The following is a 23,602-nucleotide window of genomic DNA, read 5'->3' as shown; positions in this document are numbered from 1 at the left end:
TGATGTGAGAAAAGAAAAATATACTACAGAATTAAGAATTTGGTTATTTACAACCACATAGAAACTAACTAAAAAAAAAAAAAAAAAGTTCAAATATAGTATGTGGTAGGCAGAATAATAAGAAATTGTATCAAGAACAATACCAGCATTTATGAAATCTATATCAGAACATAAAATTACATAAATTCTACAAAAAAAAATGTTACATCTGGTGTTTCTGTTATTAGTTCTGTTATTAGTCTGATATTCATTTTAAAAAAAACCTAAATTTTATGCACAGTCTAAATTTTTATTTTATTTTATTGCATGAGGAAATACTATTATTTTTATGTTATTAAAACAAGATGAAATGTCTAGTGTCAGAGATCATAAAATATTATTTTCTGCACCTCTACTTTTCCCATTTTGCATATGTTGGGAGAGCAATGTGTGGGACATCACTCTGGAAACCAGGAATATATTTATTATCTTGATACTGACTCTGATCTTGGGTCACTCAATACCTCCGAACATCAGTATACTCAAATGTAGAATAGAGGTAATAAATATATGTAGATACACATTAAATATCCCTGAAAGCTAAATTACAACTTCCTAAATAAATAATTATTAAATGGATAAAAATAACTTGTCAGTGTTCTCTAAAGTATTTTTCTCGTACTGTTCCCTCAGTGACACCACCCCCACATTTCTCAAGTACTTTAAGAAGTCACAGTAAAATACAAGCCCTGTGAGATCTCAGTTAGTAATATTTGCAGTACATAGTAATAAGGTTTTAATCAATTGTCTATACTATCAACAAAAAAAAAAAAAAAATCCAAGACCTCCCTGATATGAAAAAGGTAGCTATGCTTCTATGGAATTATGTGTAGAACTGTAAGTTAGTTAATGCTGTTTACAGAACAACCTGGTTCCTCATGGTTCCACCTTCTGAATCAGCCTGCACACAGGGAGAGCCCAAGAACACAGTGGATTTGTTGTAACCAGCACTCAGTTTCTGTCTCTTAACCTGCTAGACCTTCTTTTGCCCTCACAGGTTCATTTTTTTTGTGGATTCTAAGATCTGCAGACAGAGCACGGTGGAGACATTCTTCCAATAATATGAATCATCTGTTTCCGTGAAGCTTGGAATTTATTTTCTCTATGAATTCTGCATGAAGAATTTCTTGTAAATGGAAAACATGATCAACTTTTCTCTCAAGAGTGCTGTTGAGTATTAAACAGTTAATGACTACTATACTTTATTAAGTATTATTTTGCAATTTTGATTTCTCAATTCTAAAGTATTACAGGAGTCATTGCAAGAAATTATCGGTCACCCCTGTCTGGAGCAAAGATCATATTCTTTAGCTGAGTTATTACTGCAGAATCTCCTTTATCTCACAGCAAAGCTGTTACCTAATTGTAGATGAAATAATTAAGCACTGAATGTTTTCTATTTACAGACTCCTTTTTTGGATTCAAGACTGCTTGGCCTGGGATTCCTTTATAAATACGTCATTTGAACTTCTAAGGAACGTCAGGAAATAACACAACCAGCAACAGACTGATAATACAAGTGCCATGGCATTAATAATATTTTTCTTCCTAAGAATTTAGCTGTGTTCTGAGGAACTGCAAGGTGTTTAACTAAGTTTACTCAATAAATATGTTTATGATATCTGGCAGGAGCAGAAAAAGCAAATGTTTATATTTTTTCAGTAAGTCCAATACCCTTTGTAATATTTATGTTCTTCTACTGGATTAAAACTTTATCCCCAGATAATTTGTTTCTGAGTCACTTTTTTACATCTTAATGTTTTGATACTGAAAACGTAGCTTGACCCTGTCAACATAAACTAAGGCCTAACTAACTCTTGAGAAAATCTTCAAAAGATCAAGTGTACAAAGTGTATAAAGCTACAGATTTCAAAAATGGAATTCTGGATTCTCTGCATTTTAGCAATTACAGGAATTATACTCTTGTAATTTAAGTGTAAGATAATCCAGCCTAAGAGAATTGTTAGAAACTGTGTGAAAGCTCTTTTTTTTTTTAATGGATAATTTCCCATTTTGCTTATGCTACATAATTTTGTTTTCTCGTTGAGTTGAAAAAACAACTTATTTAAAAATGAAATATTCTAACTTTAAAATTTTTCTTGGTGGGTGCATATGCCTCTGTTATTCAATTGCAATTTACAAATGTTTTTCAGATTGCTCAGATGGACACTATTTGCAAATAGTTCAAAATAATCCCACTTTAAAGAATGTCATCCATAATTTTATGCATGTATATACTTATGTGTAAAAATATTTGTAAGTCTAATCATAAATTGAAAACCTGTACAGGTAGAAGGAAGATCAAGGAAAAACAAACAACAATGCAGGGATTCAAGTCACAGATTGTCAGAAGCCAAGAAGGCCTAGTATTAATCTCCAGAGAGAATAGCCTTTGTTGTCCTATCAAGATCAGTTCCAGATCTGAATCTGGCTTTTAAAATGATCTTCCAGTTTTACACTAATCCAAAAATGATAATCATAATCATAATATGGGTACTATCCCAAAAATTCGTGGAAAATCTGCATTGAATAATGGAACTTTTTGCAAAAACAACTTACTTTTCTACAGGAGGATTCATTTTTAAAATGGGAATTCTGTGGATATGTTAGCCACAGAGGTTTATTTACTGTAATGTAGCAGTGGGCTAACCCTGCCTTATTGTTTTCAGGGCTACAGCTCAGAGTGTTGATGTGTGTGGTTGAAACAAATGATCCTTCTGTAGCTAGTTGAGAACTCTTGGCACTGTGTTGCTCACAGAGGTACAGACTTGCTCTCAAACATTTCACGTGTAAGTTCCTTGGGGCTCTCTAAGAAACTTCACCACGCCTGGATCTTGGACTGAAGTCTGATCTGCAATTATTAGAAAGCATGATCAAAACATTGAAATGCTGTATCTCACTTACATTTGCTCTCCAAATTCTTAAAAAAGCCAGACAGATGTTCTAATTCACAGTAAAACATACGCAAAAACTAAAACAATGTTTTTCAAGAGGAAGATGGAATACTCTACCTAGAATTTTGAGTTTACTTCCGCAGTTTGTACAGTCATCATTTCAGCAGTAATTCATTTTAAAAATTCATTACATGGATACCTTTAAATCAATTTGTAAGTATAAATACTACTTATGCATGTTATTTGTATTGTACTTGTCTTGTTCAAAGCATTTTACAAATATGAATTGGTGATTGGTTGGAGAATAAGGAAATTTTGGGTGGAATATTTCAGTACATCATCCCTTGACAAATTAATACTTCCAGTGTCCATTTAAGCTCTGGTAGGATTCTATGTATCTGCTTGGAATTAACCTGGAATTATTTGGGGCCATTTTATTTCTCTGCCTTTCTGAGAGGTTCTAATACAAATATGAAATATGAATTTCTAGGCTAATGTCTCTTTTTCTGCAGTCTTTTCTGTATTATTTTGTACACATCTTCATCTCTTGAGTATAGAGCTATGCAGTTTTTGGACAGATAACTTAAAATAGTAAAATGCATCTTGGGCCATTTAAGATTGTTCCTTCACAGAGGCAATTAGCCTCTAGGGGAGATGATACTTCACTCAATTCATCTATGAAAATCTCAGCATAATTCTAAACAATCGACTCGAGTAAGTAGTGAGGGCAGATGAGAAGAAATGCGTGCAAATAGTTCACAATGACAAGAGTTTCTAGATTGCAAATAATTTAGAAGAGACAGGGAAATTACAGAGTCATAGAATGGGTTGTGGTCTCTGGTGATCAACTGGAAACACAGCTAGGAAAAATAGTACATGAAAGATTTTGTCATATACTGCAGTCATTTTGTGGTATTCTTGAAACAGAATCTCTGTAGAGGGGTCCTAGAGAAAACTCTGGTGTGGACAGCAGTAAAGCAGCCTATTCCTCCAGGAATTTGCAGGACCATAAACCAAGTATGTTGATTTTCTTTCTTTTTCTTATTTTCTTTCTTCCTTCCTTTTTGTGTTAATTTCTTTCTTTATTTATTTTTCTCTCTCTCTCTCTTCTATTTTTTTTCCTATATCTTATCTTCATATATCCTGACCAAAATAAAATGTCAAAAGCTTCCACTCTGAGGTATGCTGAATACTCCAAGAGTTGACTTTAACTTCCTTTCTTATAGTAGAATTTGTGAAGATAGATTGACTAGATGAGCAAGTGCTTTGATATATTCTCTGCCTGTTCACCGATTGCCTTTCTTTGATATTCCTTTCTGTCACTGAAAATGTCCTTTAAGGGAAGACAGTGAATTAGAGTAGGCATCTGCTCAGTGTCATCCCCCACTTCCTTATAAGAAGACAGGCAACATACATTTCTACCTCTTTGTAATGTGTATGTAGATTTCCATCTCTAAATGGGTTGGGGTTTTTTTTGGGTGTTTTTTTTTTTTGTTTGTTTTTCCATTTTATGCCCCCAGTGACTGCTTTTGAGACTGGATGAACTCAGATGATTCACAACTTCAGAATAACTACCATTTGTGACCCAGGAAAAATGTACTTTTTTTTTTTTTTTTTTTTTTCTCGTAGTACAGTCATGCTACATCTCACATTTTTTGTAATGACTTATGGAATTTAGAGAATATGATTCTTTTAAATTTCAGTTGTGTTATGTTGACTTTGTCATTCTGCCAAAGTCTAGTATTTTACTGTAAAATCTTTATTTAATCAATAAATCTGTGACTTTCTATAAGGTGTTTTGACATTGAATTGCATCATCTAAAACCTTTAGCAATTCTTAATGATGAAAATAGTCTCCTGGCAACTGAATGAAGGACAGAGTTCAAAACCAAGATAACCTGTAGCCTGGTCTGGTTGGAGATATTAGCAGATTTATTAACATATTTAAAGAAATCAGGTTTTTTTTTTCAGAAAATAAGACAGATCTTCTTTTTTTTTTTGGCATTGCCATTTGTCATAGAGTGTGTATTTAAGAGCATGCATGGTGATATGGGAAAGTGGATGTCCAGTGTAACTTATGCTTAATCATTTTAGGATTCTCATTACTGCAGGTTTGTTTAATAACTGATAAGAAACACATTAGTTTAACAGTATAAAAGCAAACAAATAACACAAATTAAAATTTCAAGAACATTGTTCTATATTTTCAAATTGCATTAAGTAATTTTCCACACTACATTCTGAATTCTCCTGTTCAATAAACAGCATACAAAATGGCCAATTTGTCAGGAAATACTTTAAGTACCTTGTTAAATCTTCCTTCTGACGGAGCACTCCTTGTGCAGTGCAGAATGCTTATGCATAACCTGGTATACATTGTTTTTTTTTCACCTTCTCCAATCACCAGTTCCTACAGGGGTCTTCAGCAAGTGAAAAAAGCACAGACATAACCTTTTCTGAAATCTTTCAACCATAAGTGAATACCAAGCAAGGGAAAGACTTTCCCCAAAAGGGAAAGAAATTAAAGCAGCACACTTTTCCTACCTCTAATAATTTAGCAGTGTATTTCTCAATGCCTTTTGTTGCCAAACTAGTACATGGTGATTTTTTTTTTTTTTTCTTTTGTGGTTGTTATATGGCTTACTAACCATTGCAAAAGATTTATACCTATGCTTACATCCAAAGTATCTGTTGCTCCATTCCAAACGTGCAACTCTCACATTGTTTCTTATACCATTTTTTTTATTATCCTTTTCTGTTAAAAGTTCAGTTTAACTGAACAGACTGAAGTTTTATTTTAAACTACTTGAGTTCTTTTATCCTCGCTCTTCATGTAACTGAAACAACAGGTAACCATGAGCAACCTGCAAACGTTTTGCAGCTAACAAAATGTTTGTATCCCTGCCAGCTACTGTTAGTTTCAACAAAGTCAATTCTTTTATGGTGCAGAAAAGGTAATGTGCAAATCTTTGCTGTACTGTTACTAATAAATTTATAAAGCACACTCTGCAGTTCAAAAGACAAAATGAATTTTTAAAGTTTTGGGCTGTACATTTAGATTAAGATTGTCTGACAACTTGGTGTTCTTGTCTGAATATTTGTTTTAGTATTCAGTACTCACCATACACATATATTTAGAAGATACCAAGCAAATAAGCATTTAAGGGCTTTGTGCTCTTTCTTTATTGGTACTTCTCAGCAACAGTCCTGTTCCTGTGTCAAGATAATACACCTGACCCTCTCATCAATTAATCTACTGTTCATCAGACGGAAGATTTATTTTGCATCACATGTTTGATGGTACAAAAATGTCTGAGGACCATCTATGAAAGAAAAACAGCAGCACTGAAGTAAGACCTTATCCAGTGTAAAATGAATTTACAGAGAAGAGAGTTTCTACCTGTATTTGACACACTGGAATTCAAAAATATATCTGTAGACGGTTAGTTTTACCCTTGTGAAACTAATAACATTCTCTTGGTGTCTCTCTGTCACTATTGACAGTAGAGAGTGGATGACTGTATTGTAATTTAAACACCTCATTCAGGGGCTAAAATCAAGTAAGAGGGACTGACAATATTCTATTGCTCATGTTACCAAGCAAGTTTTTGAAACAGTTGGAATTCTCTCCTTTGAAAAGCTACACCGAATTAGATTCTCAAAAGAACTTAGGAATTGGCTTCTAACACCTGCAAAGCACTATTCAACAAGCTTCACAAGGAAGTGAAGATTTTAGTCATATCAACTTGCTCTCATGCTGAACCTTCCTGAAAAGAAATGAACAATTACTCTGGTATATGAACATGAACCACTTTCTCTGGAAAGATAGCACTGAGTGCTGAAAGTATGAGGAGGGAAGCAAACACACAGATCACCCACCCACCCACCCACCCATCCCCCCCCCTAGCTCCCCCACAAACACACACATGCACTTACTGATCTGTCTACATACACTGTTATACTTCAACATAACCTTTTAGATCATTAAAATGATTGAGTTGCCTTAAGAAAGATCACACTGTTCCATGACTCAAACACACTAGTTGTTTTGATTGCACTGCTCTACAATTTGTTCTGGATCTGGGAAGAGAGTGTAACAAAGAAACTGCCATAGTTCACCAGTGTGCATGCAGAGTGTACCTGCTACAAGCACCTGTTTGGATACAAACAGTAGCTCAGTAATACCAAATTGTGTGTGTGTGGTGAGTGTTTTTCTCCATACACACTCTCTAAAAAAAAAAAAAAAAAAAAAAAAAAAAACCATAAACTTTTCAGCTAGCCTAAACATGTACTTCTAAAGGTCAGTTTAATTCACCAGAAGTAGCTGAAAACATGCCAGTTGAAAAGATGCTTTTTCATTGGGTCTTATTGCTCTTGTGAACAACTGTTTCTTACTGTTGAATACCTTCACAAGGGCAAGTTCTCCCTTTGGAACTACATGCTGCCTTTGTTACTGATACTGGGCCCACACTCCATATATAGACTTCTCCATTACACAAAAGTGAATGCTGAAGTACAATACTCAGTATATTTCGTAAGGGCTTGGAAAGATATGCCAACAGAAATGTGGAAGAACATTGTGGCTTATCTCCATTATAGCTATTGAATATTATCATTTTAGCAATATTTGCAGCATTAGCTGTCTGTCATGTTGTAAAGAATGTACATGTTATATAGGTACAAAAGTATTTTGGAGAAGGAGAGACCTATGAACACCTCACTGTCTAGTAAGATGTTATATAACGGAGAACATGGTCTGGAGCTCCTGGTTTTGACTCAAGTTTCACATTGATGCACTTACATAAAACTCTGTAAGAAAGAAATACAAAGCTCTGTGAGGAGACAATGAACACAAATTATCAGCAGCATAAACATGGGAGTTGGTAATCTCATCTGATTAGTGTATATGAGAAACTATCAAATTGCATAACAAGACTGTCTAACACATAGAGGGGAAGAAGCCAGAAATGACACTGAATCTATTTACAGCCAAGAGGTGATTTCCACACATATGAGAAGGAACTATACATTTATTTGTACAATATTCTGTACATTTTTTCCCTTATTTTGCAACAGCGTATTTTTTCAACATACAAAATCAAATGTATATGTGCATATATGAATTTATTGTAGTTGTTGTTGTTATTGGTTATTGTTGTTGTTGTTTGGGGGGGTGGAGCGGGGGGTGGGTGGGGCACTGTTGGTTGGTTGGTTGGTTTTATTACCAGATATTTATTACAATTAGATATGTATAAATGATATCAGGATAAGTACCATACCATATAAAATAACTATGGGAATCAGAATACCTCTAACTGACAATTACACATGAAAGGGTTAAGAAGAAAAGTTCACACTGAATAGCTGCCATTTTTCCAATGAGCAGTAAGTAAATTTGCCAACACAGTGTCAACAACAGAAAACAGGTGCCATTAGATTCAAATATACCATTCTCTACACCAAAGGCTTAAATGGGCTCTTTTGCATGAGATTCTGTTTTGGAAGCAAACCTCTTAGAAGTAACAGCACACCTTTACATAAAATTACTAAAATAAATACATAAAGTACAATATTAATTTTCAAGTATTTACAAATGCAATCGTATACCTGACTATGGCTACTGGGCAGAAGATTTCCTTCAGACAGGTTAAAGTGATTGCTCATGCTCTGCATTACTTTGTTACCAAAAATGAATAACACCAAAAGGGTTTTCATCCACAGTCCCAACATTTTGAAGAAAATGTGTAAACTGTGTTTTGCATGAAGCAGTTTAACAGTCACTGAAAAGTACCCCTTCTGAAATGTTAAAATCATCTTTGCCAGTTGTGCAAAACTGACTGTTGCAAGCTGCAGAAACTGGAACCTTACTTTTACAAGACCGGAGAATACTGGAAAGTATATATTTGAAATCATTATTATGATCAGTTCTTTCTAACTAAAATGGTGTTAAACACATTGTGAAGGACGTATTTAAGCCACAACAAGGCACTGAAGTGCATAAGAACAAATGAAAATAAATTACACATATCGCTATATCTCTGAGCTATTTTGTAAACACAGTCTGCAGAGAAATAAGGTAATATTACAGATGTCACCTGCTCACATGCTAAATATACATAGAAATAGTTTTAATTTATATTTATTGTGAGCAAGTTATTACTGCCTGTACGATTAGGTGTCACGATGTCAAACAAAGCATGTTTCATACACTGTGACAAGTTGAGTGAGGGACACAAAACCCAAGATGATTCAGGGTGATCTCCTTTCATACTCCTGTTGAAACTTCAGCTAATGCCACTGGCTTGTACAGTATTTGTATAAAGCAGCTATTCTCAGACGCATGGAAGTGCACAAGCCTTTCAGCCTAGAGGTTATGTGACCTTCAGATAAGCTGCAATTCAGAAGCTATCACCAGAAGTGCAGTGGAGGGAACACGATTGAGAATAAAAGGAAATATAACAAAGGAGAAAAAATAAAGAGAGAAAAAAGGAAAAAATTGTTCTTACATATCATTCACCATTGTCCCAGATCAAACAGTTATGGAGCTATACATGTGACACATACACAAAATAATTACAGAGAAATTATTTCTCTGACTCAAAATAAAAAGACTGTATTTCTTGGCAAGTTTAATTGTTACTAAGCTCAGCACAGTATTCTTTGGTTTCTAATTTCATGTTCTTTCTTTAATTTCTTAAGAACTCATAAAGTACATAGCTCAGAAACCTTAAAGCAAATCAACCATTACTATTTATTTGAAGACAGTTTCTACATATTTCAACTTGCTATTCCTTTTCTACTTTACTTGTATCGCCCACCTGGAGCTGAGACCCATGTAGTGAAGGACAAGGTGGGCATCAGTAAAACAAAGAGTAGGGAAAACATGGGGCTGCTACTGAACCACACAAGAGAGTTTGCAATGAAGAGCTCAAAGAAGAACATAAGGAAAAGTTGAAAGAGATGAGACTGTTCAGAATGGAGATCAGAACAATCAAGGGGATCTTATCCATGTGGTTCAACTCCCAATAAGAGAGCATAAGGAAGATGGAACCAGGATCTCATCAGTGATGTACAGTGACAGGACAAGAAGCAATGGGTATAAGCTTAAGCACTTGAGGTTCTGTCTGAACATTAAAAAATAAAATACATTTTTACTGACAAGGTGGTTAAACAAAAGTTTGCCCAGAGAGGTTACAGAGTCTCCATATGTGGAGTTATTCACAACTCAACTTGGCAAGTCTTGGCAATCTGCTCTAAGTGAATCTGCTTGAGTAGAGCCATTGGCTTAAACACCCTGCCATCTTCAGTGATTTTCTGATTCTGTAGTTGCTGAAGAATTTCTTCAGTTATAGTTTACCAATTTTCTTCATTTTTGTATTTTTTCTTAGTCTCTTTGACTGCTACGGAGATTACTATCATTACTTTCAGACTTTCTTTTCCATTCTTTATTTCTCTGCATTAAAATTCCAGTGATTTTAGACCTCCATGACAGTGTTCCTCAATCTTCTTGTACCAACAACTCACATTTTTCAAATTGGAATCAACTGATACATTCATAATTTCTTTTGTCCTCAAAGCGTTCATCTTTTACAAATAAAACAAAAATAAAAACAAACAAACAAAAAATAAAAATGTTATATCACCTTTATGAAAGGTGGTGGAGAAAGGTTTGTACCTTCCGCAATGAAAGGAGCAGAAAGATCATCTGTGCAGACAAGTACCTCTACTCTTCCCAGCATTTCCCAGCCTTCAGTTCTGTGCCCACACCCCTGGGCTCTGCCTTGCAGGACATACATGCCTCATGAACACCACTTTTCCTGAGCTTGTATGCTTTACGACCAGCAGCACAAGAGTGAACACCCACCACAGTGACACCACGTCTGTTAAGGAATTTTGACATAAATGCCAGCTTATCCTGTAGCACAGCTCTCTTTTCTGCTCTCTCTGATTTGGAGTATTGCTGTATTTTTCAAGGTATTTGCATGAGTTAATAAATATTAAAAATGCTTTACAGACAAAAATAGATGATCAACATTCTCTGTCCTGAATATCAGCATCCTTTAATGATAAGTTACTTTGTAGAAATTTTAACAAAGTGATTTAAAAAGTATATTGACAGTTGTTATGAGTAGGTTTTGGTTTCACTGCCTTCTCTGATTCTTCAGCATAAATTTCTTCATATGTCTATTTATACTCATGCACATGTCCTGGAATAACTTTGCTACTATACTACAACATCCCCATTGTAAATATTTTCCATCATGAACAAGAGAGGCCAGTTTCCCAGCCAAGAAACCAGACTTCAGCAGGAAGTGATCTCAGTAGGCATATCCTTCATTTATGGAGTTATTTGCTTGAGCCCAGAGTCAAATGAGGACACATCTAAGCATACAAACTAGAGTAAATAAAATGTGTTACAAATTAAAGGAGAATCAGTCAACAGAGGACATATAAAGTACATTATGTTCCCTTTCTTTTGTCAACCATACCATATTGATGCAATTAAAATAGTGATTTCTAGTGTACATACTGACAAGATAAGGAACCTTTTTATGTGCCAAAGTGCTCTATATATTCAATTGTGTTCTAAATGCATATGTAGATTAAGATTTTTTTTTAAAAAAATGTGTATTTCTTCAGACAAAGAAGAATTGTAAAGCCTTACACAGTGGCATGCAGCATTGTAAGACATGCATTAAAGTACTGTTTGGAAGTAGAGAAAATCTTTTATTTTCCTGCTCCTAATGTTTAAATCAGAATGTGCAAGGTAAGCTACAGAGGCATTTAACTTTAAAATGGAAGCCTCATAACATATTCTTATCTTACTAATTTCCAAACATCATAGAACGGCTTGGGTTGGAAGGGACCTTAAAGCTCATTCAGTTCCAGTCTCCCTGCCATTTGCCACCCACCAGATCAGGCTGCCCAGGGCCCCATCCAACCTGGTCTCCAGTGATGTCTACAGTGATGGGGTATCCGCAGCTACTCTGGGCAGCCTGTTCCAGAGCCTCATTACCTCTGAGTAAGGAATTTTCTCCTAACATCTAATTTAAATCTTCCCTCTTTTAGATTAGAATCATTCTTGCTCATACTTTCACTATCAGATCATGTAAAAAGTTTGTCTCCCACCTTTTTAAAAACTCCCTTCAAGGATTAAAGACTACAGTGAGGCATCCCCAGAACTTACTCTTCTCCAACTTGTGACTGTTCATTTCACTTCTTTATTAAGATTTTTGGGTGGTTTCAGAACCAGTTTCATATTTGTATCTCATATTTCATATTTCTAAGGATATTTTTTTATGGATATATGCCATGAACACACTTATTGTTCCATATCATAGCTGCTTATTTGGTAGTTTTAACTGAAAGGTACTTTGAAGATTTTGAAGATATTGTTGACACCTTATGTTTTGCATCACTCAGTATTGAGCCCCGCATGTACTGTACATCACTCACCTCTTAATACATCATTGTCCATTTCCTTGTGACCTTTTTTTTTTTTTTCGTGTTACTGTCAGTACAATTTCTGAATATATTGGAAATGATCATGAAAAACTCTTGACAGCATCTGTGTGAGATTTAATATTATTATTTCCACATTACAGAGACAGAAGAACATAGAAGCACAGAAGTGTTATTGTTAGAACCTAGGTCATTTTTAAGGAAAACATTTATCTTCACCTAGACATCATTGAACTCTTCATCCTAATCTTCTTGTTCTTTCTACTCCTTCTTTGTTCACCACAGTTAATTCCAGACACTGTTGTATTCTTCCTTCCTAGGCAGCAATACACAAAATATGTTCATACTCCTTATTAAGTACATAGTATGACAGTAGTCACTGGTAGATGAAAGCAGCAGCTTGAGGGGAAATTCACTAAACTATCAAGTCTTGGATTTAAGCATGCCCAGTTCAAATGAAGCCTTCAGATAATTTCTCTACATCAGTATCTCTGTCATGAACACTGCTCTAATTCGTCTCAGATTTAAGAAGGCTCATAGTTAGTCCAATAATCCACATAGGAGGCAAAAAGTGCATTTCTTACTGTGGAATGAACTCCCGATATTTGCTGCTAGATAGAATATAAGATAACTCTGAATACTTACAAGCAGTTTAACATTGGCAATGGGCAATGGAAACTTCTCTCACCGGTAAAATTACACAGAAGAGAACATTTCAGCTTCAACAGTTTTGCAGTCTTATGAGTAAAAGAAAAGTAGAATGCTGCAAGTGGAAATTATTGGGCAACTTTATAGGCTGTCTGTGTTTTTTCTGAATCTCGCATAATGAAGTAACTAAAGCACAAAAGATAGTAAAACACAGCAAGTGACAGAAAAAAAGTAAAACTTTCTGATAACTGGAAGTTAAATTCTTTAGAAGAGAGATTAGAAATTAGTAATTATCTTTTACTACTACTAACTTTTTGCTCTTAGGGATTCTTATGAAACATGTATGTTCTTTTAAAATATATTATTTCATGCCTGATGGATAAGGCATAATTGTATTAACAAACTTAATCATTAAAACTCTAATGAACAATGATTCATTCAAAATATTAACCTGTTTATAGCTTATTTTCCAAACCAGGTATGAAAGAGGACAAACAGACAGCAAAAATATCCTTTGCTGATTTTTGGTATAATGTGTTTTACACATAAAAATGTTCAATATTATAAAAATAAAAATGGCAACACTGAGTGTGTCCAAATAATTAATTGTGCTATAAGAGCTTGTCTCAACAATGAACAATCATTTCCTGAGAATTAATATCATTGCAAATGTGAATTTTCTTTTGGCTTATGTGAACTTGATCCAGGTTATTTAAAAAAATAAAAAATAAAAAAATAAAAAATTTTTGCTTCACCAGAACTTCCCAATTTGAAATATTAAAGGCTTACTTAAACCTCTGTGAGTAGAAATCAAAGGATTTAATTCCTTATGCAAGATGTCTAATAATTTTTTTTTTTTTTTTTTACCCAGAGGCTGGAAATATCTCCTGAACATCTGTACGCTGAACTATCAGTTAATTTTTTAAATGAAGCCAAGACTTACATTTCTTCTGAGCTTTTAATTCCAGAACAAAGAATGAAGTACTTAAAACCAAGGGCATGATGATGAAGCAAACTAGATAAAATAACTTCTATAGAAGAAGTACAAACTTCTGTGCTATTAAAATAATTATTTGTGAAAACTATTTCATTTTCATCTCTTCAAGAGCTTAAGATTGTCTGCACTGCAAAATAAGATATTTTTATCTATATGTAATGATGATTGCTTTAGAATTGCTAATGCAAATAAAAATAACAATAAATATTACATCACATTAGCTTCAAGATAGTATGTGCATAACGGATGAATTCGGTAAGAAAGCATCTGGATTATTCACTCCTGCTAAATTTTGTGGTTTGTTTATTTTACTAATTAACTAAAAACAGCACAAATAAAAGAGTTTTCTGTTCACTACAAAGACATGTAGAGCAACATAAACCACCTCTGAACATGACAATGCATTTCAGCAACAGTGTTTCTCTTTTTTTCCTCAGATACCATCTAGAAGCAAACTTCAGATTAAGTGTTTTGGCTTTGATATTTTGATTTCTAACATAGTTTTCCTAGGAAAACAGATGTTTTCAATCACAAAACTCATTTTCAAACTTTGTTCTCTCATGGTATTTAGGAGTTGCAAAGGACTCAAAGAAATAAATGGACCTTTGGGGGGTTTGGACTCAATAGTCTCTAGAGGTCCATTCCAAACCCTACAATTCTCTGATTCTGTTACCAAAGAAAGACGGTGACCAAAACCAAGTTGCTATCTCCAGAATAATAAATCTGTCATAATGTCATCTTCTTTTCAGTGATTGAAGAGTTGTTGAGAAAGATAGAAGTCATGAATAAATTCCACATACTATTCTAGTAACAACAAACTATCTCTGAATGTTCTTTTTTCCACAAACTGTTTATGCACGAGCAGTTTGAAGGCAAGAACTATCCTCACGAAAGTATGTGTATGCATATAGGCTGGATTGCTGGGCTGAGGTGAATGGGATAATGTTCAGCAAGGCCAAGTGCCAGCTCCTGCCCTTTGGCCACAATAACTCCATGCAGCTCTATAGGCTTGGGGCTGAGTGGCTGGATGACTGTGAAGAGGAAAGGGACCTGGGGGTGTTGGTCGATGCTTGGCTGAACATGAGCCGACGTGTGCCCATGTGGCCAAGAAGGCCAAGAGCATCCTGCCTGTATTACAAATAGTGTGGCCAGCAGGAGCAGAGAGGTAATCGTACCTCTGTACTCAGCTCTGGTGAGGCTGAGTATTGTGTTCAGTTTTGGGCTCCTCACTACAAGTAAGATGCTGAGGTCCTTGAACGCATCCAGAGAAGGGCAATGAAATTGGTGAGGGGTCTGGAGCACAAGTCTTATGGGGAGCAGCTCAGGGATCTGGGATTGTTTAGCCTGGAGAAGAGGAGGTGCAGGGGAGACCTCATTGCAATTTACAACTTCCTGAAGGGAGGTTGTGATGAGGAGAGGTTTGGCCTCTTCTCCCAGGCAACAAACTGGACCCAAGGAAATGGTCTCAAGTTGTACCAGAAGAGGTTTAGATTGGACATAAGAAGGAATTTCTCTCAGAGAGTGATCAGGCACAGGAATGGCTGCCCAGGGAGGTGGTGGAGTCACCATCCCTGGCAGTGTTCAAGAGATGCCTGGATGAAGAGCTCTGAGATATGGTTAGTGGCTTGTGGTAGTAATGGTAATGGGAGGACAGTTGGACTAGATGATCTTGTAGGCCCATTCCAACCTTGTGATTCTATGATTCTACGATTCTATGATATGTACGCTAAATCTAGAACTATTTGGCACCTTTTGTCATGAGGAAAAGCATACAATCACATGGTCTTCAGAAGTCTACACTGTAATTTAGGAAGCCTGTAATGGCAAGAAAGATGGCTTACAGAAAGATGGCTACACAGAGAGGCTGTTTCTTCGAAGTCTTTGGGCTTTCTATAGATGAAGTTCAATATGTGAAACCAAGACTTCATTCTTTATTTAGTATAAACATTTACTATTGTTAATGCTATTTTACTGAATAAAAATATACACACTATAGTTGTATTAATAATAAAAAAAATCAGCTGTTCATTTCTGTTCATAAATTTAAATGTTTGTATCAACCAAAGTTTAGAAACAAAGTTTATCTTGGGTAAATTATTACTCTGAAAAATCTGCCTTTTTAAGGAATGGAAACTCACTGAACAACTCAGAAATAATTTAGTACATGTATGAAATGCAATCAGATAGCAAAGATAGAATTTACTTAGAAGCCTGGAAGGTTGAATGAAAGGACTCAGTGATCTTAACTATTTAAAATCCAAATGCACAAAAGGAAGAAAAATTTATGAAATACAAATAAATTGACAATGACAGCAGCCCAAATAGTGAAGCTAAAGAAAAAAAAAAAAAAAGAAAAAAAAAAGTGTAAAAAATTAGACTTCTGAATACTACACTAGAAATCAAGTATCATAAATATTTACTTTCCAAGAAAATGTATACAAAGTCTTCAGATGGCTAAATATTCACATGGTTTGGATTTGTCAAAAATATTCTCAAAACAAAAGGAAACCAAGTCCTGGATGAGATTCTTAGAGGGATGACTGATTTTTAATTCTATCTACCACAAAGACTTTTGGCAATATTAGTGCTAATATTTTGATCCTTGAGCGAGATCATATTTTTCTATCACAGTAATTGGACTTTCTGCAGATTTTGCTGGAATGTCAGAGCACTGTCTATACAAAGGTTTACATTTCATCTAAATTAGGTATGGCACCACTAAGAATCATGACACATTTGTGCATTGTGCAGCCAGCAGTAAATTTATTGCAGTCACAGAGTCTCTCTTCACTCAGTTACACTTGTAAATATTTCCTTTGGCAGTGAACTGTGAAAGAAGCCATACTCAGTAATCTTAACTTGATGATGAAATCCTACCATGCAGAAAAATATTGGAGAAAAAAAAAAAAATAAAAAATAAAAAGAAAAAAGAATAAATCATTCTACATAAATATAGAAATAAATAACAAGTAAATCAGGACTTCTCCATTATATGCAGTTTACAGCTGAAAAAGAAATTGAGTTGCATCATTTGAAAATTAAAACTGGTCTACAAAAACTGTCAATAAAATTTGTAGCTTTCACAGATAGAGAAGGTTCAAGTTTTAGCAGAAATGGGTCATTTACAGTTTGGGTGGAAACCAGTTGTTACTCATTATTATTCTGGTTATGACTCAAAGGGAAAAATAGTTTTCCAGACTAAATTCAATGATATGGGTGGAGCTTTCCTTTGAATTTTTGGTTTGTTTGAACTCAGTACTCAGAGCAAAACTTGGGGGATATGAATCCACATGAAATGAAAAAGTTAACATGGACCTCTTTTGAACCAATTAGTTAAGATTACATTGCTCCAGCTAGAAAGCTCCAAAACAGAATTATTTCAAGAATTACTACAATTCAAAATAGACAAGAGACATTTATAATAAATGTTCTGGAGTGCTCAAAAATAATTCCACCAGTCCCAGAATGCTATCATTTACTGTGAATTATTAATTTAATACACATGTCTGCAGCTTCTCACAATCCAGTTAGAGCATACAAAATAAAACTGAGCTAGCAGACAGGTCTTAGCTTCCACCATACTGGAAGTTGAATCCTTTAATTGAAAACCTGTGTGAAACTGATAGCTATGTACTAGCAACTCTTCAGAATTTTTCATGAATGCCCTCTTTTCATCCCTCTCATGAACTTGAGTAAATATTAGAAAAACACTCTCACCATGTTGTTTTATAATGATAATAATAATATACGTTTGCCACTACCTAAAGTGCACCAAGGGTTGCATTTAATAAATATCAGATATTCACTCTGGAAGTTAAATTTCTGATTACCTCTGACCATTAAACTTTGAGTGAGAGACAGAAAATTCTTTAACAGTTTGAGAAGAGGATTCTTTGTGGAATAAAATTAGCCAGGATGAATCAAATTGTGGCACACTTTTGGCCCTGGAATCTCTTACAGGCATTTCACATACAGAAAAACTAGAGAAAGCATACATGGTTTTAAAAACACATGTAGTGTGGAAGTCACACCATCAGTACCAGCTGGTTTGTTTCAGATCCTCAGCTCTGTTTAGTCATAAAATCTAATTTTAATGTACTTGATCTGATACACTAAGGAGCAGTAAATTGTCTTTCCCCTAATCAATAGGAAACAGTCTTTACAACAGTCTAATAGCTTTTCATAATCACTTAAAACAATAAGTTCTAAGGAATTTAACTAAGCCTATGTTCACTTTTATTCTTTTTTAGATGCTTTCAATTATGAAGTATACTTAAATGTCATCAGTGACAGACAGCTATCTGGGTACACTCTATATCTAGAGTATGCACTTCCAGAAGTTTCTCTAACTGAATAGTATCTAAGAAGCAGTGAATCTGAGTGATGTAAGAGAGATCGGAGCAACTATATAGGAATCATCGAATAGCCTGGGTTGAAAAGGACCACATACATCATCTAGTTTCAATCCCTTCACCATATGTAGGGTTGCCAACCACCAGACCAGGCTGTGCAGAGCTTTGCTTCCAAGACTGAGTGTTACATGGGGAAAAAAATGTAATTAAGAGACATAATTTATTTGGAACTTGTTTTGTATTTTTGTTTTCTCTCTTTTTTCCTCCACATATGAAATATGTATTTATGCCTGCATTTGTTTACTATATATTCAGTTATTTGTGTGTATTTATAATTGCATATGAATATGTATAGCTTATTTTCTTTTCATTCATCGTATCATATCTATCTCTTCTCTTTCTTTCCTTTTGCATGTCTGTTTTCTCCTCTTTCCTCCCCACTCATTTCAGAGCTTAGTTCAGTCATTATCAGTCCTTACTCCACAGACAGATACATCTGTGTATCTCCTGTTTCAGCATGTGGACATACTAAACTTCTCACTGCTTTTTTATATTTTTGCTGCATGGGAGATCAGAGACAGCCTTTGATGGTGGTTAAATAAATAAAGAAAGAAATAAAAGCTAGGAGGTAGCTCCACGCTACATGCTACCTGCTAGCATTTTTTTTTTTTTTTTAATTATTCTTACTTGAGAGAATCTGTTAATCTGAGTTTGATTAAGAAAGAAAGATTCCCCTCAGCAGTAATGGTCCTTGTTTGAGTTTTTTATTCTCAATTAGATGCAATGCTGCACTCAGATATTCCATGCCTTCCATGTGAACAATCATACGTATTCCATATTTCACTTCATTTAAGTAGTATTAGTCTACCGCAGATTTTTGCCATCATCTCTTAGTGCAGATGTATATTCCTCTGTGAGGGAGCAGGACTGTAAGAGACATTTTCACAGTGTGGTTAATCTGATCTAGCTGTCAGCAACAGCCTGCAATCAAAAGGGAGAGGTTTGCACTGGATCTAGCACCTGCTCAGTGTTGTGGAACTAATTTTAAACAATTTTTTTCCTCTTTGTTGCTGTTTTGTTGTGGTGGTGGTGGTGGTAGTTGGATCAGTGAGCTGACCTGACTGAGCTCACAGTTGCATATGATGAACTGATTGTGTCACCACAGACAGGATGGCAGCAAGACAGCCATAAGCAAGATGAAGGGAAACACGGTGTCACACTCTGATGGCTGCCTGCAGTTAGTCAAAAGAATAGGCTCTGAGAAGACAGGACTATATTTCTTCACTGACCACAAAGGAAACCTAGAAAGTCAAGCATGCTGGTCTAAAGTCAAGTTTTGTCACAAATCCTACTTTTCCCTCAGTATTTACAACTTCTCCCTTTGGAATATGGAAAGTCTCAGAAAAATGACAGAGGTGATCAGTACTCGGTAAATCAACATATTCTTTTAAAAATAATTACAGACATGAACGTCAAATATATTAATGTAGTTCACTGTGTAACATAATTAAAATTACTGAGTTAAGTAATGACAAAAATGGTTTACAGTGATATATGCATTATGTATCATAAACTGCAAACTGAAATATCTAGCAGATACAATATCTAGAACTGAAGTTGTACACATTTTACAGAGTGGGAAGATCTGGAACATTTCATCAAACAACTGAGAAAAAATAGCATGTTTATTTAAATACACACAAATAAACCAGTACTGCTCTCCTAAGTTGTGAATTAACTAATGCTTTCCATTTTATTTTGTTTCCTCTCTGAAATTGAAGGGTTAACAAAGTCAAGAAATTGAATAATATTTGGGCTCTTATCCTCTTATTTTTTACGCTATGATTCAGCATCTATCCTGAACACTCTACTTTTGTTCATATTCATTTTTCTGAGCTAGAAATTTCAGTAATCTTTTTTTTCTGAAAAACTGTATGGAGAAGAGATCTATTTTGTTCTATTTAAAATAGAAAGAAATTAAAAACAAATAGGAAAGTAAAGCATTTTTTTTATTCATAGAGTTGGAACCTGTTGTACTTAGTTTTTAGTATTTATTTAATGCAAAACCTAACACAGTATTCAAGCAAAGGTTACCATTACACATTAAAGTCCTCTGCCATTTGGATAAGACTTCAGACCCCAAACTAAGAACATATTCTGTAATATTCATACTGTTGATTATAGTGTTCAGTCAAGGGACTCAAGTTTGGCAAAATAAGCATCTTTACAACTTTTCTTGAAAATTGTATTTACAAGACCTCACAAACATGGAACCATTTCATAAAACAGGAAATTATAATATTCTTGATATTTTCTTGGTGAAAGAACAAGAAAAATAAATTCTAACAATGCAATTAATCCCCTCAAATATTTAAGCTAATAAGAAAAAGGGCAAAAAGCAAACAAACAAAACAAAGCAAAACAAAGCATCACCAACAAATATAGAAGGCCACAAAATTCCTCACTGTTTTCCATGTCTATACTTGTCTACCTTACGGCTGGTTACCCAACTACTGTATAGAAAAGGCAACTAAGATTTATTTATGTGTTTGCCTGTTTGCTTGTATATTCATGTGAATTAGACAAACTATATTCAGTGTCTTTTTCATTACAAGAATAACTTATGGTTTATTTCTTTGTTCTCTAGCCCAATTAGAAAGGAAAAGTATAAAATTCCTTTTTCATAAGTATTTCATATTTAATTTATTTATACAGTTTCCCTTTCTTCTTAAGAAGAACATTTATATTTCAATTAAGCCAATATTCAACTTGAGAAAGGTGTAATCACTTCAGCTGAAATCCTATTGAAATCAGGAAACTGTGGCTTTCTTGTTGTCAATAGTAAAATAATCATCTTTAATATTTGTTTACAGGACACAATGACTGCACAAAGACCAACAGTGTGCTAACATTGCCCAACAGTTTCATACAGGTTTGGTTCTCAAAATACAATATATACTAGAAGTGTTCTTTCTCAGGTAAGCATAGTCATTATAAATGACAAATGACATGAATAAAACAGAATGTTCTTCCTTGCTTGGAAAAATCCCCATTCATATTTACATTCCACGTTATGAGCCTTTTTTCTACATTGCAACCTGAGTGTTTCCTACTTTCACACACAGAATAACAGAATGGCCTGGGTTGGAAGGGATGTCAAGGATCATGAACCTCCAAACCCCCCACCACAAGCAGAACCACCAACCTCCACATTTAATAATAAGTCTGCCCAGGGCCCCGTCCAACCTGGACTTGAACACCTCCAGGGACAGGGCATCCACAACCTCTCTGGTCAGCCTATTCCAGCACTTCACCATTCTCATAGTGAAGAACATCTCCCTGTCATCCAATCTAAATCTTCCCTCTTTCCACTTAAAACCATTTTCCCTTGTCCTGTTGTTATCTATCCTTTCAAAGATTTGACTCCCCTCCTGTTTACAAGCTCCCCTTAGGTACGGGAAGGCTGCGATGAGGTCACCCTGCAGCCTTTTTTTCTCCAGGCTGAACAAGCCCAGCTCTCTCGGCCTGTCTTCATAGGAGAGGTGTTTCAGCCCCCTGACTTCTTTCTAGCCCTCCCCTGGACCCTCTCCAACAGCTCTTTGTCTTTCTTTTTGGAAGCTCCAGATGAGGCCTTAGAAGAGCAGAGTAGAGAGGGACAATCACATCCCTGTCCCTGCTTGCCAACTCTCTACTGATGGAGTGCAGGATACCATTTGCTTTCTGAGCTGCAAGAGCACACTGCTGGCTCATGCTAAGTTTTTCATCCACCAGGACCCTCAAAAGTGGAGATTACTAAAGCTTTGGTGTACTACAGGATAGCAGAAAGAATAAGTTTAGGTAAGTATTTGACTCTCCACAGACCCAAACCGTATATGCTTGCAGCTAGAAAAAGCACTTCCGTTGTCTTGAGCAAATTTTGACTACCATCTGTTTTTTAACCTAAACCTTGCAACTACTAGTAACTCTGTAATTATCATTATTTTTACTTATAATGAGCTTTTCCAACAAACTTTCAGATGGCTGCTGTCACCACAGCTATATTTTTTTTTTTCTACAATTCTTCATCCAATTGCAACAAATTACCTTCCCCTCTGGTCTGAGCATGACTGAGATGCTGGGGTTAGCAGTTTCATTTGCTCACAACATTCAAAGACTTCTTTACAAACCACAGAATTTCAGTCTTGCCCTGTCTGATTAATTGGATTTCAGGTACCCACTCCAGGCAAAGCATGTGAAGAGGGAAGAGCCAAAATGATACCATTCACCAATTGTGCAACGTAGGGGTACCCCTTGGCCCCTGAATTATCCAATCCTTCATATCATTTCTGCCTAAAACCATATCCTGGAAGGGATTTGGTTATCCTACAGAGACTTTTCCTAGGAATTTAAAACATAAATTGGAGGAACAACTAGAGGAATATGATGAAGGCGTGCTGTAATTAAATGGACATTAATATACATATTTAAGAGTTTTCTGAAACCAACAGCAGGAAATCTGGGGAAACAAAATTTAATGAGATTAAGAGATACTGGTGGATGTCTTCATTTGGCTACTAAGTTGTATAGGTTCAGGTTCATATGATTAAATGAGTAAAATTACAGAGATCTCTATATAGTAGAGCTGAAGAGGAAATAGAGGATGGATGAGGGTAAAGGAATTTGACAGATTAATTTATACCAAGAGCCATATCCCACTGTAATATAAGCAACAGACCTGCTGAATCCTAGTAAGATTACATTTACTTTAGCCCCTGTCAATGACAAGATACTGGGCGTTGCTAGACCACCGCTGTCTGCTCTTTCTAAAGGTGTTACTGAGTTCATCTGTCACAGGAATCCCATGACAAAGTGTCAGTGAAGATAAGGTCAGGTTAGTTTGTACAGAGCATATAAGCATGGACTTGTAGTTCAACAGCCAAATAGAAAACACCATGGCTGTCATAATCCTTTTTTTAGGTCCCCACTGCTGTACTTCCATCACACACTACACACATAAAAGTTTCCACAAAAGACTTTCACAGTACTGGGTCAGAAAGAATTTTGATTTTAGAAAACACTAGGAGAGTGGTTAGGTCCTGGAACAGGCTGCCCAGGGAGGTTGTGGATGCCTTGGAGGTGTTCAAGACCAGTTTGGACAGGGCCCTGGGCAACCTGATCTAGTAAAGGTGTATGTTTGGTGGCCCTGCCAGGCAGGGGGGTTGGAACTACAT

The 23,602-nt window shown here is 35.4% G+C and overlaps 1 long non-coding RNA gene across 2 annotated transcripts in view; it reads right to left on the bottom strand.

Annotated features, from left to right (window-relative positions):
- LOC107308413 (uncharacterized) overlaps positions 1–23,602 on the bottom strand; it is a 130,540-nt gene that overhangs the window by 49,859 nt on the left and 57,079 nt on the right. The window contains exon 3 of one of the 2 annotated variants that reach the window (XR_001552789.3): positions 2,024–2,890. The exons of the other annotated variant lie outside the window; for it this stretch is intronic. This is a non-coding gene — a long non-coding RNA (uncharacterized LOC107308413). Of the gene's footprint in view, positions 1–2,023; positions 2,891–23,602 lie in introns of those variants that run through there. 2 annotated transcript variants of the gene reach the window in all.

The sequence above is a fragment of the Coturnix japonica genome, chromosome 1, assembly GCF_054131305.1.
Source record: "Coturnix japonica strain WE chromosome 1, WE-NBRP24, whole genome shotgun sequence".
NCBI lineage: Eukaryota > Metazoa > Chordata > Aves > Galliformes > Phasianidae > Coturnix > Coturnix japonica.
This window is presented reverse-complemented; position numbering and strand designations above follow the sequence as displayed.